Source organism: Peromyscus leucopus, chromosome 5 (assembly GCF_004664715.2).
Source record: "Peromyscus leucopus breed LL Stock chromosome 5, UCI_PerLeu_2.1, whole genome shotgun sequence".
NCBI classification, from domain to species: Eukaryota; Metazoa; Chordata; class Mammalia; order Rodentia; family Cricetidae; genus Peromyscus; species Peromyscus leucopus.
This window is the reverse complement of record NC_051067.1, coordinates 12638368-12654291: the sequence shown is the minus strand read 5'-3', so window position 1 is coordinate 12654291 and position 15924 is coordinate 12638368. Positions and strand designations below refer to the sequence as shown.

The window sequence follows — 15924 nt, the reverse complement described above, 5'->3', positions numbered from 1 at the left end:
GGCTCATTCATTATCATCTAACTACTCTTGCCCTAAATCAGGCCTGCTGGGAAAGGAGGCAGAAGCCCCTCCTCCACCAGCCCTGGCACCCTCCACGCGCCGCTCTGCTCTCAGCCCTCTGTTCTTCTGGCAGCTCCTCTCCAAGCCTCTGCAGATGCCAGCACACCAGGCTCTCTCTGTTTCGAAGGGATTATTTATGGTTGGGTGAACCATCCAGAATAAAGGTCAGATGCGAGCATGCCAGGGAGCAGGGAGGCTAACTCCAGCAGCTCCCAACAGGGAGGAAGGACTGCAACCTGCAGAAACATTTTTTTCCCCAGAAAAAGGAAATAGAAGAGTCAAGCTCAGTGGCTCTCTGCTGAATGTTCCTGGTGGGCTGTAGCCCCAGCATGCTGGTCAGGAAAATCAAGCCCCGTCTGGGGTAGGACAAAAGATTCACTTCAAATGGCACCGAAGGAGTTACTCATTGCTGGAGGCAGTTATTGGCCCCTAAACATGAGGCTAAAGTGACAGGCACGAAGAAGCTGTCCTAGTGAAGCCAACAGTAAGCCAAAGCATGAGGCTCAGCCTACAGGAACCCCAGAAGGTGACCCCGCCAGCAGCCAGACAGCAATCTTCATCCATGCATGCTTGGTGGTCTGGTGACTTACGAGATGAACGTGCAGCTCCGCCTGCTCCGGGGACAGACTTCCTGAGTAGCCCACTTCCCTCCTCATGTCCACCCTGAGCAAGCTCCCTACTTGACCTAGTTAGGACATCCACCTGTGCCTTAAAGTCTGCTCAGGCCCAGGGCCCAGGCCCCCAAGACTGTGGACCCCTTTTGGAGCAGAACTTGACCATGTAGGGAAGTCCCCATGAACAGAAAGGGCAGTCCCCCATGAGAGGAAATGGCTGGGAGCAGTCTAGGAACATCCACAGCATCTGTCTGGGACACTCAGCCAATGTCACCAGGGACAAGAGAGCCGAATAATAGCTGATCCCAGAGAAACTCACACACAATCTGTGGTATCATGCTGAATGCTCCTGCACCCTCTATCACTCTAGATAGGCCAGCCGCCCCAGAGAACAGTGAGGGTGGATTTTAGCTCTGGGCCAACAACAGACTTCTAGAGAATGAGTTCAGTGGGCCTCCTAATGAGCACAGTCTGTTAAATGTAGGAAAGCATCCAGAATGCAGACTTCAGCTTTCTGTGCACCCACATGCATGCACATACAAGTGTGTCTATGTGCAAACAGGTGCTCACATGGATGCACACACACTTGCATGCACATGCACACACTGGTCCACAAACCACACACAGAGAGAAGCAGGAAACAGGTACCCACATGCATACCCATCCACACACTGATACACATGCATGCATACAAATGCTCACAAACAGGCAGGCACAGGAATGCCCACCACACCACAGAAGCCTCTGTAGGGGGCTCTACCACTCTCAGGAGCCACTCCATATCATGCAGGCAGCCACCCAAGCTGAGCAATGCCTAGAGAGAGCAAAATACACCAAGAAAAAGTCAGGGAGGTAGCAGATTGGACAGACACCCACCAAGAGCCAACAGATGCGGGGTGCATGAAACATAGGAACACACGGCCCTCTAAGGACTGGATGCGGCTGCCCATCATGACACAGAACATACACATCTGCAGCATAGCGGTGAGCAAAAAGAACAGAAACCACTACAGCTTGACCAAGGGTCTGGGGATGTGTGTGCGCGCGCGTGTGCGTCGGGAGCACACACTCATGTCTGAAAACGGTAGCAAAAGGGGAAAAAAATGTCAGAAAAGCAAGCTGTTAATGGCACGGACGCAGATCAGGGAGGAAACTTTTTGCTTTCTTTCTTCCTTTTCTAAACAATAAAAAACTTGATTAAAATAAAGGAAAAATGAGTCAGCACCTCTCACTTCCTGTTCACCCTGGCGATTCCACGAGGACTTCTGCAGAGACCCCATCCACAGAGGGAGAGCTGACCCAAAGCAGACAGAAGACTCCCTTCCTGTTTCCCCCACCCCAAGGCTCTGCCATTCCATTTCCACAGTTTCCCACTCGCGCAAGCGGAGCTGTGCTTCCCATTTTCCTGCAGATAAAGCTCCACTGGAACGAATCCCAGGGTGGGTGACTGCCTGCCAGCGCCTGTGCCAGGCCCTGTCCCCACCTCCCAGGTCACCCGCCTGAAGTCTGGCCCCAGGGAGGATGTCCCTCGCCTCTCCTCCTGCTGCAGGAGGCCGGAAGGCAGATGGAGCCACCATCACACACGTGCGTGTGACCTGACTTGCCCAAAGGGTGTTTGCAGATGTGCCAAAGATCTCAAAATGGTCCCTTCAGGGCAGACAGGTGTCCTTATTATACACAAAAAGGGACACAGAAGAGGAGGACACGAGACAAGGAACAGACTGCAGCAACTTACTCATCAGCCGGGGCCATCTGAGCCACATGACAGTGGCAGACAGAACAGCTGGCTGCCCTGCCCACACCTTGCCCTTGGCCGCCCTGCCCACACCGTGCCCTTGGCCGCCCTGCCCACACCAGGCCCTTGGTCGCCCTGCCCACACCATGCCCTTGGCTGCCCTGCTCACACCATGCCCTTGGCTGCCCTGCTCACACCTTGCCCTTGGCCGCCCTGCCCACACCTTGCCCTTGGCTGCCCTGCTCACACCTTGCCCTTGCCTGCAGAACTAGGAAAAGCAATCACCAATATTACCACTCTTCAGTTGGGATGTTCTGTCAGCGGTCACAAGAGATTCTTAAAGGAAAGAGCACATTGCCTTTGAGGTCAGTGTCCAGGGAGGTCCCAACACTCAGGCCAAAATAATATGCAGCATGATGCAAAAGTGTCACTTTCCCTGCAGCCTGTGGAGGGTCTTCTGCATGTTCACACTCCACACTCCCACACAGCCTCTGTGTCAAAGCACCCTTTCCTCTCCCTGGGGAGCCACCGCCTCTACTTTGGTCTCAGTCACGAAGGCTGAGTAAGGCACATCCCTGCACCTCCATCCCACGTCACTACACTCACCACTCTGTGCGCCAAGAGCACAGACTGCTCCAGAATCAAGAACCCTGGTGTGAGACGGTTAGTGTTGCCAGCCTGACCAGACAGAGGAGACAGACCTCTGGGCATGATGGCAGGAGTGATCTTGATTACACTGAGGTGGGAAGACCATCTTCATGGGGTGGGGGCTCCCTGGACTGTCAAAAATGGAGGCGGGGAGTGGGGCACTGACAAGCACCCATGGCTCTGTTCTGACTGTGGATATGATGTGACCAGCAGCTTGACGCTCTCCCGCCTTGACTTTCTCACCATAATGAACTCTACTCTGAACTGTGAGCTAAAACAACCCGTTCTCTTTTCAGTCGCTTTTGTTGAAGCTTTTTTTTTTTTTTTTTTTTTTTTTTTTTTGATTTTTCGAGACAGGGTTTCTCTGTGTAGCTTTGCGCCTTTCCTGGAACTCACTCTGTAGCCTAGGCTGGCTTCGACCTCACAGAGATCCACCTGCCTCTGCCTCCCGAGTGCTGGGATTAAAGGCGTGCGCCACCACTGCCCGGCTTGTAGAAGCATTTTAACATGGCAGGAAGAGACGAAGACACTGGGCAAGGCTAGGACGCAGACGGATGGAAGTGGCAGCCGCTGTGCCCTGGAGTCATCCCCACCGACTGAAACAGTCCCTCCCTGGGGGAGAGAGGCATCCGAGGGAAGGAAACTTTGATTTGAGGTTGATTCACGTACGTGTGCACACACACATACACACACACACATGCGTGCACTTGGGGCTTGCTTCAAATCTCAGATAGTCTTTCTACAGTGAAACACTGCATGAGATTTCCTTAATGAGATTATCTTGCGGCTAGACCCACAGCTGAACACAAAAATGCACTTTAAACACACAGCCCGAGGGTGACTCCCACAACGCAACTGAACCCCGTGCACATATCTGCGTTTTGGGCTGTGGAATTTTCTGCCTGTGCTGTCATGCCGACACCAAGTTTCAGAAGCTGAGGTCCTTCAGATTTTCGGGTTAGGAATCCCAGCTTACATGAGATAGGAAGGTGAGAGAAAGCTCTGCGTACTCAGCTAAACGACACAGATGGACAGATACCCTGGGCACACATTTGGGAGCATGCTACAGGGTCTGAAACACAGAGCAGGACATGGTGGCACACACTTGTAATCCCAGCTCTCCGGGGGCAGGGGCAGGAGGCTGTGCCTTCAAGGCTAGTTTTGGTTACACAGGAAGACTCCCAAACTGTATATAGTGAGGTCAGCCCAAATGAACTCTGCTATTGGAAGGGTCCAGGGCCTGGCAGTACTCACCTGAGCTGGGTACCTCACACTAAGCTCAGTCTGTGCACAGCCACATTAGGCCAGTGACATGGGTTGCCCTGGGGGGTAAACTCTACAAACATCTTCTGGGTGCAGAAAGGAGGAGATGGGAAGGTGAACACCGAGGATGAGGCAGACATCAGCAACAGTTTCCACGACCTACTGCCATCCTGTTCCTTTCCCTCGGATCTTATTTTTAGTTTTTAATTAATTATGTGTATGTGTGTGGGTATGTGGGTGCCCTCCAAGGCCAGAAGAGGGTGTCGGATACCCTGGAGCAGGACTTACAGGTGGTTGTGAGCCACCCAAAGTGGGGTGGGAGGAACTCTGGTCCTTGGCAAGAGCAGCAAGTGCTCTTACCTGCTGGGCTGTCCTTGGACTCCAAGATGGGACAGGAAGCTAGGACAGGCATCACTTCAATGCAGAGCCAGGGGACTCACTGTAAAGCTATGAGAGCCTATGGGTCCAATGGCAGATTCACTATGCTTAAGGATGTAGCAAGAACCACCTCCCAGGTCAGGGACCACGTCTCCCATGAGCTAGGACAGCCACAGTGATCAGCAAGCATCACTGTTGGAGGTGACATGTGTCTGGTGCTTGCTGTTTCCCCTGGGACAAGTATACAAAGGAGAGGCTGAGGACTGGCCACACCTCGTCATTCTACAGGCAGAGGACAAGCAGAGTGCCAAGGTCTTGACCATGAACTCTGCCCTGCCTGGCAGCTCTGGAGAAGCAGGTTCTTTTATGTGCCAAACTGCAACAGGGGCTGGAGAGTTGGCTCGCTTGGTAAAGTGCTTGAGGCGCAAGCAGGAGACCTAGTGCAGATGCCCCAGCACCCAGGTGAAAAGCCAGATGCAGGAGACCTAGTTCAGATGCCCCAGCACCCAGGTGAAAAGCCAGATGCAGGAGACCTAGTGCAGATGCCCCAGCACCCAGGTGAAAAGCCAGATGCAGGAGACCTAGTGCAGATGCCCCAGCACCCAGGTGAAAAGCCAGATGCAGGAGACCTAGTGCAGATGCCCCAGCACCCAGGTGAAAAGCCAGATGCAGGAGACCTAGTTCAGATGCCCCAGCACCCAGGTGAAAAGCCAGATGCAGGAGACCTAGTTCAGATGCCCCAGCACCCAGGTGAAAAGCCAGATGCAGTAGCAAATGCCAGTAACCCCTGGGCACCTGGAAGACCTGATCCCCAGCATCCGCAGCTCACCTCTGTGAGGAGGCACCCCGTCCACTTTGGACCCAGAGTAAAAGCCACTCCAAAATGCCTTGTGTGGCAGCAGCCATGCTGTGTCCTGGGGCGACAAAGAGGTCCTCAGCCCACCCACAGAGGAGGGTGACACCAGTGAGCACAGCCCCCAGGCTGGTGAAGGAAAAGCTTCCTCCATCTTTAGCAGCTATAACGGAAGTGTGAGAAAATGTTTCATAACTGTCCAGACCCAAACGATCCAGGCAGAAACCCCCGGTGATGTCAGCATTACTGCGGAGACGGGAATCGGGTCTCTGCTGGCTCCTCGCTGAAATAGGGGAGGGCATACAACCAAGTCCTCTCTGCCCTAACATTTTCCTATGTGTGTGGGTGGCAGGGGAGGGTTTAAAGGTCAAACTTGGGTGTCATTCCTCAGTCTCCATCCACCTTTTAATTAAAATTTTATACCATAATTTATTTATTTATTTATCACTGTGTAGAAGTTAAAGGACATCTTTTAGAAGTTGGTTCTCTCCTCCCACCATGTGGGTCCTAGGGATGGACCTCAGGTCATCGGGCTTTGTAGTAAGTACCTTGTCCCCACTCAGTCATCTCAATGGCCAGATTATTCAGATTGTTTCTTGAGACAAAGTATCTCACTGGGACCCGGGACTTATCTACTAGGCTAAGCTGGCTGGCTAGCGAGCCCCAGGCCACCTGCACCTGCATCCACCTCTCTTCCAGGGAAATCATGTGTGTGTGTGTGTGTGTACACATATAGGTTATATGCATATAACCTACACATATATATGTATATATACATATACATACACACATACACACATACATATATACATATACATACACACATACATATACACACACACACACACACACACATATGCAGGTTCTAGGGATCAAACTCGTCTTCCTGCTTGCTAACTGCCGTCTCCCCAGCCTGCGTCCCTATCATTTTCACAGTGAGATGTCTGTGTGGAGCCTCTCAAGCTCTCTGCAGAAATGACTCTGCTCATTTTACATGACAGTTTCTTCCGGCTGAAATAAAATCCATGCCCTCCAGCTCACGGAGTCACGAGCGGTTACTTGTATATAAATGGGAATCTGTGACTCCCCACAGGCTCTTCCGAGATGGGTATCTACTTTAAAGATTGGCTCTGACCACCTCCCTGGTTGGGCCCAGCTGGGGGAAAGCAAGCCAGCCTGACAGCACCCTGGGGATGGATGGTCTTTTCCTTGCCAGACCCGACAGACAAAGCTAGGCGCTCACAGGGACAGCAGGAGGGAGCTGGTGATTTCTCCAGATTCCACACTTGAAACCCAAGCCGCTGGCTGCCCTGGGTTTTCAAACACAAGCAGAGATCCAATTCCGCCTGCTCAGAGCTTCGCTGTGACCCAGTTTCTGGAGTGTGGTCCAAGCCCAAGTCTGCAGAGCTCAGACACTGCTGGAGGCTCTGAGTGTCTGAGGCACCTGAGAACCCAGGGATGAGCCAGACATGGAGAAAGCCAGGATGAAGGCGCTTGGTCATAGTGAGTCACTGTAGAAATCAGAGCACTGTACTCGGCGTTTGCGTGCTGACTCTCTGCAGAACCTGTCCACAAGCCACGTGGAGGCAGTGTTTTTCAACACTGGATGAAAACATTTTTTTAAAACAATACGCAATGGAGGGGGCTGGGGAGATGGTCGGGAGACTGCTTACCTTGTGAACACAAGGACTGGCATTCAGTCCCCAGAATCCACATAAAAAGCTGGACATGGTGGCATGTGCTTGTAAACCCAGTACTGGGGAGGTGGAACCAGATGGATCCCTCAGACTTACTGGCCAGTCAGCCTGGCCTATCCGGCAAGCCCCATGGTCAGCGAGAGACCCTGTCTCAAAACAAAGGTGTTTGGCAACTGAGAGATGACACCAAACGTGGATGCTTGCACGCAGGGCCTCAAGTCACACGTCCCAGCCAAAGTCTCAGCTTCTCTACTTCCTGGCTGGGGACCCCAAGAATAAGTTTCCTGTGGTGTCTGTTTTCAAGGTCTTCAACTGTAAAGGGTGAGGAAGAGCTGGGCCAGGTTTACAGGTAAGGTGTGGACTCCGTAGAATGGCCAAAAAGCACTGAACATGTCACTCACAAAAGCCACCATGAACTACAGGATCATTCTTGCCTTGATCCCACCTTGACAAGTCAATGCTCAGAAGTGCAGTATTTAAAGAAAATTTTTATTTATTTGTGTGTGTGTGTATACGCGCGCACGTGTTGTGTGCATCACGTGCTACGGTGAAGATGTGGAGGTCAAGGGAGAGCAGGAGTCGATCCTCCTTCCCCCTTGGGTCCCAGGGACGGAACTCGGGTCACCGTGCTTACGTGGCAGGTGCTTTTACCCAGCAAGCCACCCCGCTGGCCCTCTTCACACACAGACCCGACCACCCTAGTTACTGCTAAGGTAAGTACAAGAGTGACAAGAGCCAGGCTCCACACCACAAACGGTCAGTAACGCTCACCTGACACCCTGGAAACCTCCTAAGAACAGAAAACAAACTCTGCGTGTGAGCTGACTTCAAAGATGCCCAAGAAAGCTTATGGAATTTGGGAACTCAGGTGACAGGCTGTCTTATTAGGGTTTCTATTGCTGTGAAGAGACACCATGAGCATGCCAGCTCTTATTAAGGAAAACATTTAATTGGGGTGGCTTACAGTTTTCAGAGGCTGAGTCCATTATCATCATGGTGGGACATGGCAGTGTGCAGGCAGACATGGTGCTGGAGGAGCTGAGTCCTACATCTTGATCCACAGGCAACAGGAAGTGAACTGTGTGCCACACTCGGTGTAGCTTGAGCAAAGGAGACCTCAAAGCCCGCCTCCACAGTGACACGCTTCCTCCAACAAGGCCACACCTACTCCAGCAAGGCCACACCTCCTAACAGTGCCACTCCCTTTGGGGGCCATTTTCCTTCAAACCACCACATAAGCATTTACTGAAACTCCCCAAATGGAAGTCTTCACAGGGTAGACTGCACTGTACTCATGTTTTACCACAATAAATCATTCAAATTATCAGAACCCAACCTAGCAGAAACAGATGATCTTGAGAGCCTTAGTAAGAAATCAATTTCATAATTAAAAGCCTCACCAAGAAGAAAACCTCAGACTCTAATGGTTTCACTAACAAATCCAAACTTGGAAGAAAAAAATTGATATTGACCCCATAAAAACATTTGTCCCATGAAGAGCACCACAAATCTTAAACCCAGCAATACAGAACTCTCTCTTAACTGTGGCTTCCCACAGTTTCCGTTACCTACCTTCAACCAGAGTCTAGAAATACTAAATAGAAAATTCAAGAATAAATGACTCATCAAGGTTATACTATACACTGTTCTGGCTGATCAGAGCAGGGGCCACATTCCCTTGTCCAGTGTATCTGCACTGTATACACCACCTTCCTGTTAGTCACTTTGTAGCCGCATCAGCTATCAGTCAACTGCTGCAGTTGCCCAGGGTCTTTACTCAGAAATGGTCCTCACCAGCAGTGATGTGCCAAAACTCACTGCAATCTCCCTGCCTCAGTTTCTTTCTTTGTTTTTGTTTTGTCTGTCTGTCTCGTTTTGTTGTTTGGTTTTTTTGTTTTTGTTTTGGTTTTTGAGACAGGGTTTCCTTGTGTAACCCTAACTGTCCTGTCCTGGAACTTACTCTGTAGACCAGGCTGGCCTAGAACTCACCGAGATCTGCCTGACTCTGCCTCCCTCTTGGGTGCTGGGATCAAAGGCGTGTGCCATGACCTCAAGGCTTAAAAGTGTCTTGTAATACGTTCACAACGTTGCACAACTATCACCAGCTATTCTATTTTTATTACCTCAGAAGGAAAGCTGGAAGACAGGGATGTAGCTCAATGGTTGGCAGAGTGCCTGCCTAGCATGAAAAAGGGGGGTACATGCTGGGGGTGCGGCGGCGGCGGCGGCGGCGGCGGCCACCTTTAATCCCAGCATTAGGGAGGCAGAGGCAGGCAGATCTCTATGAGTTTGAGGCCAGCCTGGTCTACAGAGCAAGTTCCATGACAGGCTCCAAAGCTACACAGAAACCCTGTCTCAGAAAAAAAAAAATGAAGAAGGGGGGTGCAGGGGTCCAATCCACAGTACTAAAAGACAGAAGAGAACTAGAAGCCCCACACTATCAAGCAGGCGCTCCCATTCCATCTCCTCAGCCTGGGCAACTGATGATGTGTTTCTGATCCCATGACTTGGCCTGTGTTAACATTTTATAAACAAGAATCATGACTCACATTGCCTTAACTTATGGCTACTTTCACTTAAGAGTGTTTCAAGGGTCATCTGAATTACAACACACAGAGGTGGTCCAATCCTTCCTATGGCTGACTAATATTCCATGTGTGCACAAACCACATCTGGCTTACTCACTTCATCCGCAGATAGACAGGTGGGCTTGTGAACCGTGCTATAAACTATGTGAAGCTTTTGTTTAGTCCCTAGTTCCAATCCATTTAGGTATGGGCATAGAAGTGGAATTGCTGGATCACAGGGAATTTGGTTCTGTGTGTTTAACTTTCAAAAAAACCTCCACGTTGCTTCCTCAAAGAGCAACTCCATCTTACCCCCCACCAGCCATGTCCCAGGGTTCCACTTTTTCCGAGTCCTTACCAACAGTTGCTATTCCCCCAACCCCTTTTATCAAAGCCATTCTAGTGCAGTGTGAGGTGGGCCCCATAGTGGTCTTGGCTTGTGTCTTCCTTTGACTAATGACACAGGGTGTCTTTCCGCAAGCTTCTGCCATCTGGGAATCTTCTTGGATGCTTGTGCTTTCCTGGTTATCCGCCCTTCTGCTGTGAAGTTTTAGTCCCTAACCCCTTCAATAGGGAACAATCCAAACATCCACCAAGAGATGAGCAAACGAACCACGGTACAACTGGCCGATAAAGCCCCTCAGCATCAAAAAGCCCAAGTCCTGACACACAAGAACCATGCACGACTCTCAGAGCCACAGTGCAGAGCCAAAGCAGAGGCACACAGCGGGTCCAACAGAGCAGCTCGGTGACAATGAGCCACGGAAGCAGAAAGACACGGGGAGCTGTGCTGTAATGAAAAGTAAGGGAAAAAACAAAAGCAGCTCATCCTGCACCGTTTTCTTTCTGAAGGTTCAGTTATCCAGTCAATCACAGTCCAAAAACTACTGAATGGAAAATTCCAGAAATAAATAATTCATAAGGCTTAAGTTACACACAATTCCAAGCATCAAGGGCTCTCACTACCAATTCCACCCCACTGGTGCTGCCAGCCTTCCTTTTCTCCAGAGTAGCCACACAGTGTATCCTACTCGCCTCCTGGTTACCTAACGGTCATCAGTTACGACTGACTGTTCACCTGCCCTTTATCTTAGTTAAAAATGGCTCCAAGCACCAGAGCAATGGCGCTGGCAATGCAAAGGGGCCAAAGAAGAGATGGAAGATGCTTCCACACTACGCGTGTCCATTCACAGTTGCACTACAAGTTTGCACACTTATTCACACTTCCACCACACACACCTGCACACATACTCTGACGTTCTCACGTTGTGCATGGTCATTCACACAGTGAACCCACTTACCCTCCACACACACCATTCACACAGGCTCTCATTTTTACCCTATTCATCTGATCTCCTCACACAGATATCACAGACTTCCACGCTGACTCTCTTACTCACTCACACACACACATTTGTACACTCACACCTACGGTCAGGCCCTACCCCCACACTCCCACTAACTGCAGCTTCCCCGTCTGCACTTAGACCATGTCCCCTAGTTAGGAGCAGTGCCTAGCCCAGGTCCGTGAGATGCCGCACCATTACTGATGCAACACATGGGGAGCATCCTCACAGACACACATGTGCTGTCTGTGTACACACAGGAGACAACTTCCATTCACAAGTGCCTGCTTGTGTAAACAGGACCAGTCAATGCACTGCACTGAAGGGTGAAGTTTCAAGCAAACCCTTGAGCAGCTTCATCATAGAAGCAATCAACACGGCCCTCGGTGGCTACTACCTTTTAATCATGGAGTACTTTCAACGGCACACACTAAGAGCCCAGAAAAGAAGAGGGAACGCAGAGACCCTAACCTGCCCCCCAACAGACACTATAACCCCTCCCCTGATCTGAGGCAGATCCCAAGCACCCTTGAGAGCCGGGTGCCCTCATGGTAACAACAACCACACTGTGATCGTAAAGCGATGATACCACTGTCACTCACAAAATGTCTGTCTCCCTGCCTAGCTCTGACAGGGACTCCAGTCAGAGGCTTTGGGAAGCCTGCAATCCCCAAGTGCCCCCCGAGAAGCCATTCAGAGGAGCAGTACAAGGCTCGCGTGGGCAGTATATGAGAGTTTAAACCACATGACGGGAACCTACAGTAAGTAGGGTGGGGCTGCTGACCAGGCCAGGGTCACCACAGGAGATGTGCAAAGGTGTGGCATCCCAGGGAAGCACAAAGGGTCTCAGGGAGCGGCAGAGCAAGTGCCCAAGAGCAAGACAGCCATAGGTTCCTCCCAAGGATCTCCCTCCTTGGTGTCTGCTCCGGGGGAGGCCCGGCAGCTCACCCCTCGACAGGCCAGGTTAACCATATCTCCTAACAGCCTGCCACTTCTTTCTGCATCTCCTCCGGGCACGAGAGTTACACTGAGGCCCGCCAGCCTCTCCGTTGCCTGACCTGCCTAGCTTTGGGCCACACCCTGAGTCACCCAGGGACAGCCACGTCTTCAAGCGAGATGGCAGAGACAGGCTGTCCAGACTGCAGCTGCCAAGCTCAGGATGGCTCTTCGCCAAGGGAACAGAAAGGACCCTCCCCTCAGCCTCAGCCTCAGTAAATCTCAGCAGTACCTCCACCATCTAGTGGTCCATCTGGAATTGTCACCATTGGAGAGAAATAAACTGGGTGTGGTGGTCCACACCTGTAACCCCAGCACTCAGGAGGATGAAACAGGAGATGAGGCCATAGACCAACCTGGTATATACAGTCTTAAGTAGGAGGGAGGTAGAAAGGGAGGAAGCAAGGGAGGGGGAACTGCCCCCCCCCCCAAACTGCTAACAGCAGTTTTTTCCCAAGACCACCTTGGGCAACCAGCATGTCCATGCTATAGCTCCCTGGGAGCGGGAAGATAGGGGGAAAGGGAGCCTGTGGGAATTAGAGGGGGCACCTTTCCCAAGAGTCCTCTGAACCCAGCAAATTCTAAATATGAGGGAGCAGTTCACTTTAACTGACAACTGTCAAGAAGCAAATTCCAAATTCCCTTCTAGGATATTGTCCAGTTAACCCAGGTAGAGTGGGGATGCCCTGGAGGGGGTAACGAAGGTCCCAGCCCAGGAGCTCTGGCTCCAGGCTCACCCCATACAATAAAAGAATCAAGATAAAGGACACTGGGCCCCTCAGCCCTCCCAGCCCTCCGGGGCAGGCTCCCTCCAGAAGCACCTCAAATGGCTTGAGAAAACCATTGATCTTTGAGATGCATTATTGATTATGCTGTCCATTAGCACACATTCCCATAGCTCTGGCCTGCTACACACCATGCCTGGGGTGAGGAAGACCTCTTTGGACACCATCCATAAAGAGAAAACTACAGAGGAGCAACTGTCCACAAGTGGATGATGTCACCCGAAACACTGCCCTGGTCCCAGACCCACCGGACCCCTGAGGTGGCATGGTCCATAGCATGCACCTCAACCCTCAGTCCAGGGCAGGTTACCACCTGCCCAGACTCTGGCCACTGGGAGGAGTCTCCATAAGGCAGACTATGTGACCAACACCAGGAGTCATTGGACTCGGTAGACAGAGGGACTTCGTGGCTCCATTTCAGAGGACAGACAGATTTAAACAAGCCCGTTACAGGAAGGCAGCTTCTGACTCTTGCCCTGGATCCGGGTCTCACAACACCATGGAAGAAAAGGGGTCCTGGGCAGAATTGCAATTGGTACAGGCAACATGCTTTTGTTTCTTTGTTTTACTTGCTGTGTGGACCAGCCAGACACCTGAGTCTTAAGGTCTGGAAGGGCAGTCCTTGCTCACACAAACATCCGCTCATCATTCTATACTTCCTACTTCTCAACAGCCGATCTGACGTGATGTGCACAGACAGCAACGGTCCAAGTGACAATCAGGCCATTATAGTCGCTACGGGGATCTTCCCCCACCACTGCCCAAGGCTGCCTGCTTCTGGGACAGTGTAAACATTCCCAAATAACCCTGCCTGGGCAGCCAGGAGACCAGCTGGATGCCAGGGGCACAGATGAAGTGACAGGCCGCTGGTGTCACTGCACCCCCCTGGGAAGGAAACTTCCGTTTGGTAGCGCCTGGTAGACCTACAGCAGGGTCAGATGGCTGGCTACAGGCCCCGAGTCCAGTGTGAGGCTGGCCACCCACGGCCTGGGCTGTGCTCAACACAGTGAGGTTTTCAAAACAAAAACAGGGCAAGTTCATGTGGCAAACGCCCCAGAACGTAGGGGCAGGCCTCCCACCACATGCTCCATTGGAAGCAAGACTCCCCATCCACCCACAGAGGGACTAAGCCGAATACATAAAAAGGACAGCTACGCACTCTGCTCTGTTTTTCACGCCATGACTGGCAGAGCCCGGACAGAACCAGCCCCCTGCAAATCACCGGGCGCCAGCAACAGGTGCAGCCCGAGCTGAAGCCTGTGGTTCCGGGCGGTTCTAGAATAACGCAGCCCGAATCTTCCAGGAAGCCACAGCCTTGCAGTGCCCACTGCCCGGAGGGCAGCGACCCTAGGGCGGCTGCCCTGTGAGCCGCACCTGTCTGAGTGCACCGCGCCACATCCGGTGTGCCCCAGCCAAGGCCTGGGAGACCGAAATAGAAGCCGGTTAGGCCGGGGCTTGGGAGCCCGGCTAGGGGCACTGGGCCTGACCTGGCAGGCGCGGCTCAAGGGGCGAGCACCCGGGGGTCTCAGCGCGCAGGGCCTGGCCGGGCAAGCCGCGATTGGCTGAGCGTCCAGCGTCCCTGCTCCAGAGCAGCCACCTGCCTGCCAGGGCCCGGCGGGAGCCAGGGAGAGGAGGCCGGGGAGGGATCCGAGCTGGGATGAGACTGCAGAGAGGGTCCAGGGGACGCGGCGGAAATGTAGAGGGGGTCTGAGGGATCCGGGTGGGAATCAGGGGGGGGACCCGGAGGATCTGGGTGCGAATGCAGAGGGAGTCCGGGGGGCATCCAGGTGGGAATGCAAACCGGGTCGTAGCAGCGTGGGAGGATCTGGGGAGGAAGCTCTGAGGGGTCTCGGGGGCCCCGAGGGGTCGCAGGAGGGGCTCTAACAGGGTTCCCTAGGTTTACCTCGGGGGCTCCCGGCGCCCCGCGCACCTGCCCAGCCCCGTGCGCGCTCCTCCCGCGCCGGCCCAGTGGCTTACCTGAAGCGCGCGTCCGACCCGCGGCGGCTCTCGGCGGGGCCCGGCCGGGCCAGCTCCGCGCCAAGAATGGCGGCAGCGATGGTGGCAGCAACGACAGAGGCGGACGGCGAAGGGAGGTTGCGGCGAGGAGGCCGGGCAGCGCGGAGATGCTGCGGCACGCGAGGGCGCGGAGGCCGGCGTGGAGACCGAGGGCGCGGGGCGAGCGCGCAGGCCCCACCCCCTCTCCCTCCCTTCCCGCCTCCTCCCCTCCCCCTCCCGTCTCCTCCCTCCCTCGCCCCTCCCCTTCCTCCTCCTCCCTCCTCTCACCCCCAACCTCTCTCTCGCTCCCTCCTTGCCCTCTCGTGCTCCGCCCGTCTTCACCTTCGCCACTCCCTCTCCTGCCCCCTCTTGTCCCCTCTCTCCCTTCCTTTCCTTTCCCACCCACCTTCCACCACCTCTTCCTCTTTCCCCCAACTCCCTCTTCCTCTTTTTCCTCTCTATCTCTTTCCCTTCCACCCCCCCCCCCCCCACCCCAGCAGTCCTGCAGGTCTTGGCCTAGAGGCTTTTTCCTAGCTTAGCCTGGTCTCTTGAAAAAAAGAGGAGGTCCCCAGCAAAAGGAGACTTTTCCTTCCCTTCAGTCTCTTAATGATCCAGCTTGTTCCTCTAGGACCCCAAAGTCTCCTGTACCTCAGGCTCTGGGGCCACCAGTGCTGGCACCAGAGACCCTGGGCTCTTGGCTTTGTGATCTATGGCAGACCCTTTGGGGTTCTCAGTGCAGGGTATGGGTGGCTCCTCCTGGGGTGTCTTGACTTTGCTAAAGGTTTCTCAGCTTCCTGTGGATGAAAGGGTTCCTGTCTGTAGCTCCCAGTGAGATACATTTCTAACTCATTCTGGGCCTCCCCAAAGTTGGCACACAGGCTAGGAACATAACTAGATCCTTAACCTGTTTGCTGAGGTTGGTGCCCCAGAATCTACGTTAAAAAGCCCTGAACAGTGGTGCTCTCCTGTAATCCCAGTGCTGAGGCA

General features: G+C 53.1%; 1 protein-coding gene across 5 annotated transcripts in view; it reads right to left on the bottom strand.

Annotated features, from left to right (window-relative positions):
- The window catches only part of Sema4d (semaphorin 4D), a 105567-nt gene extending 90437 nt beyond the window's left edge, over positions 1 to 15130 (bottom strand). For 2 of the 5 annotated variants that reach the window (XM_028863799.2, XM_037205728.1), the window contains exon 1: positions 14920 to 15127. The gene's annotated coding sequence lies outside the window, so the exon portion shown is untranslated. Of the gene's footprint in view, positions 1 to 14919 lie in introns of all 5 variants that reach the window. The other 3 variants (XM_028863804.2, XM_037205730.1, XM_037205729.1) reach the window with 3 other exon arrangements.
- Positions 15131 to 15924: the final 794 nt, after the last annotated feature.